The sequence below is a fragment of the Melampsora larici-populina genome, assembly GCF_000204055.1.
Source record: "Melampsora larici-populina 98AG31 unplaced genomic scaffold MELLAscaffold_43, whole genome shotgun sequence".
NCBI lineage: Eukaryota > Fungi > Basidiomycota > Pucciniomycetes > Pucciniales > Melampsoraceae > Melampsora > Melampsora laricis-populina.
The window spans coordinates 714,970-719,588 of record NW_006768807.1 but is presented as its reverse complement, the minus strand read 5'-3'; positions in this window follow the sequence as shown (position 1 = coordinate 719,588).

The window sequence follows — 4,619 nt, the reverse complement described above, 5'->3', positions numbered from 1 at the left end:
AATCTGTCAAACAAAGGACTTTGATTGAGAATATTAATATAATTCAGAGATCCGGGAGCTCCAAAATAAGCATGCCAAATTCTGCAGCTTTTTGAAGCAACAGCTTCAAGTACTATACTTGGAGATTTTTCTTTTCCTTGATACCGTCCTGCCCATGCAGATGGACTGTTTTTCCAAGACCAATGCATGCCATCTATAGATCCCTTACAACCAGGGAAACCTTGGATCTTGTATTCTTTTGTAATGGTTTCCAACTCTTCCTTTGTCGGAGGTCTTAAAAACTCGGGGCCATAAATATCAATTATTGCTGATTACAACAGGCAGACATGGAGGTAACCAATGGCATAAATTACTCAATTTTTAAAACCATAGAATCAACCCCCTCAACACGGGCAAGGGGAGTGTTAGTCCAAGACCACTCTTTTATTCTGGCTAATACAACATTGAAATACTGATGAAAATTGAAAATGAGTGAAGACGAGTGAAGAAGATTGCAGACATTTGCAGAATATTGATTAAGATTGAGGACAATTGAAGAATAGTGAAGAAGATTGAGGATGATCAAAGAATAGTGATGAAGATGGAGGACGATCAAAGAATAGTGATGAAGATTGACAATGATTGACGATGGTTGATGAAGATTGATGACAATCAACAAAGATTGAGGACAATTGACAAAGATTGAGGACAATCGACAAAGATCAAGGACAATTGACAAAGATTGAGGACAATTGATGATGGTTGAAGACAATTGAAGATGGTTGAAAACATTCGAAGAGGTTTGGAGAAGATTTTAGAAGATTAAAATCCTGTCTTTAGTTGGTCCAGTTTGATGAGTGGAAACTATGAAAAAAGAAGATTGAGGACGGTTGACGAAGAAAGAAGAAGATCGAGGACAGTTCACAAAGATTGAAGAAGATCAAGGATGGATGACAAAGATTGAAGAATATCGAGGACAATCTAAGAAGACTGGAGAAGATCGAGGACAATCGAAGAAGGAAGAAGAAGATTGAGGACAGTTGACAAAGATTGAAGAAGATCAAGGACGGATGACAAAGATTGAAGAATATCAAGGACATTTTAAGAAGAATGAAGAAGATCAGGGACAATCGAAGAAGAAAGAAGAAGATCGAGGACAGTTGACAAAGATTGAAGAAGATCAAGGACAATCAAAGAAGATTGATGATGATGAAAGAGGTTTTGGAGGAGAGCGAGATGGGAAGGTACTTTGAAGCTCTTGAGACAGAAGGTAGAATGTCTCCGGTCAGAGGTGTTGATACCTGTGAGACCGTGCTTCTAGCTGGCTGGCCAACATGTGGGTTTTGGCTGTGGTGGAATCTAACATTGTTGTTTGAATTTTACAGTTTCAGAAATGTGTTTTATGGTTTATGATTTTTGGTTTTTGGTTTTTGTTTTTTTGGTTTTTTGGTTTTTGGTGTTGCTGGTACTTTTTGTCAAAAGGTGACAATGCAATGAAAACGGTGTTGACCACTGGAAATTTGGGCAAAAAGGGGTTTCTGCCTTGATTTTTACTCCAGTACAGGGGTTTTATCCTTGTATTTGAGTATTTTCTGTAGTTTTGTCTGTGATTTTTGAATTTCGCACCCGGGAATTGTGATTTTCGTTTTTTGAAATTTCGCATTGTCACTTTGGAACGTCTCGCATTCCGTAGAAGTGTGACAGATTCGGGAGTGCTCCAATGTTCAAATTCAAGTTCCTTATGCGGACGAAGTCAAGTGATAAAGATTCTAAGGAAGGCGTTTCATTGAACAAAGCTGCTAATGAGTCACAATCGTGACATATCCCATACCCGTAGCCTCCACCAATTATCAAAATTTTAAGATTTTCAACATCTTTCATAGTGTTGATAACGGATTCCGGAAAGCCGACTGGGCCAATAAAATTCAATTTGATCTCGGTAATTGTGTTGCTGCACAATTTAATGATATGTTGTACGTTGTCAATCAGAAGCATGGGACCTCGGGGTGGCTTTGCTTGGTTTGATTCTCGGAACTGTTCGTATTCGGCGTGATGTTCACTTCTCGAGTTGTAGAAAAGATTGGAAATCAATAACCGTTTTAACCATGAGATCCCAGAGCTAATAAGCAAACTCCTCGGTGTTCGGATCAGGTTCAGAGTTACCTCAGGCGAGTCAAGGTTTAGCTCCCGAAATACATAAGGCACTACGGCCTCCGCCCAGACTGGACCAATTGCGCGTAATTTCAATACATCCAACAAAGACGCATGAGTGATATAACACTGATCAGCGCTGTTGATCTCATGCGAAACTGTTGTGGCGCAGTCCTCTCGCACATAACGGAGGATGATGTTAACGACTTCGATTGGAAGGACCGTGGTCGGAGGCATGGCAGCGGTGGTTTGAAGGCTAACAATTGTACACGGTTTGGTATGAGCGAATACGATGGCTTTGGAGAATCAATCTTGCATTAGACAGTTTTCAGTCAATAAGTAAGGAAGGCATTAGGTTTGCATTGGGGTTGGGGTAATAATGGGGCAAATCAATACATAAGTTATTAAAAATGGCAAATCCAAACAGTACTGCAACCATGTTGGACGGAATATTTTTGACTTGGAGGTCGTCCACTACAAACAACACCAAAACCACCACTACAGTCATAACCAAAGATTGCTTGAGTGGTTTCAATAAAGTCTGAAAAGTCCCCAAAGTGAGTCAAGCTACGCAAGCAAGTTTGTTTGAATTTGAATTTAAACACAATTCAATATGATCATGTCAAAATCTATTTGAAAGATTCTTGTTTACAGTGTATATATAAAGCAGTGCGTCAATGCTAGATTATACTGAGCATTGTACCAACAGTGGTTAATTGTGTAGTATTATTGATAGCGCATATGTGGAACAATTAAAGCCAAAATTTATTGAGAATTAGTTTCGTGGTAGTTTAAAACAATTGTTGAAAACTGCCAAAATTTTGCCCAGAAGAAGCATACTTCAATTGAAGAGAAGACCTGATACGATCATAAATGGCTAAGTAAAAAATATATTGAATGGCTGTCGTACGGGATAATAACTACATGAGAACTTGTTGATTGGGTGCTGAGTTTACAACATAAGCACAAAGATTCACTAACTTAGCCACTGGCTGCTGTTTCGTTAATTGCCAAGAAAACTGGTGGGCGATAAATACAATCAGGCACATTGAAGATCAAGCAATCGTGCTAGTTCCTGTGGAAAAAAATGGTTCAAATGAGTTATGTAATCAATCGGCAATGGTAGGGCGGGGTTGCTTTACCAGTAAGTCACAGTACCGCCATTCGTCCCGGAAATGACAATGAATCCCGTGTGCTCGAAAAGCAGAAGTTAAAGCTGCTGCTTGGTAAAGCACACCATCAGTAATGAAAACAATATGTTTAAAATTCGGGGGTGGGAGCCGTGATTGACCACTGAGGGCTTTTAACAACTGGCGCCAGTAATAATTCGAGTGCCAGAACGAGGTGACAAATACTTTCATGTTCCTAAAGATCTGCATTTCTAACCATTTAAGACTTGAAGTAGTACATCCCAAGCCAATAGTTCTGATGATATGAAGTTGAGGGAAGGATTCTTCGGCAACTCCAATAGGAATCAAGTCGGGTACTGATTCAATGAATAAAGTTCGAATTTGATTCTGCAAAGTTAAAATAATTGGACTGGGTTGATCACGATCGAAATGAGGTAGGTATTCAAAATGCTGGATCTGTCCACCTTGAGTTTGACATAGGTGAGTAATAGCATCAATATTTTTTGGGTCGCATCTAACCGAGAGATATTTGAGACTCATGAGGGACCCGGGAGGCAAATCTAGGCGGTTTAAGTGGGCAACGTCCAAAGATAGCGATTCAAGTTGGGGGGTTACACTGAGGAGATTTATCAATGACTCGGTATGATTTACTACGAGTCCGGAAGGACTGCCAATAATCAGTAGATTGTTGAGTTTCTTTGCTCCTCTGACCGCGTCTACCATGCCTGGCGAAAAGGCTACTATGCCCTGAAATCTAAGTTTGAGGTCGGTTAATGTATGGCTACAGAGGTCGATAATTTGTTCAACATCTTGCATTGAAACACAATCAAGATTTAAGATATGAGGTGGTAAGCCATTAGCTGGGTTGATGTCTGTGATCGAGTGGCTTAAATGCTCAACGCTCAGTCGTTGGAGTGGAGCCATGTTAGAAATGATGGAAGACGATTTGAGAGTTTGTATTAAACAGCGGATCATGTGTGGACAGTTCAACTCAAGGCTACGATAAGCAAATGATATGGCGCCAACTGCCCAGGAGTTACCTACTAATCTTAACTTGAGCAAGTCCAAGAGCAATGATTTATGCGGGAACGGTTGGTCAGAGCTGTTTTGCCTATTCCAAGTTGGTGTGGGGTAGTCGAGAACATAATAATGCAGAATTATTCGGACTATTTCAATCGGGAGTAGATTACCGTTCCGCATCATGTTTGCTTGGATTAACCCATGTGATGCAGACAGATCAGGTTGTAACCAAGCGAACGAATAAGATTCGTCCCCTGTCCAAGGCAATTATGGAAAGCATGGCGTAAAGATTTAAAGCATTAGTACTTTGTTAACTATAGCGCATAAGTGGTACGTTGG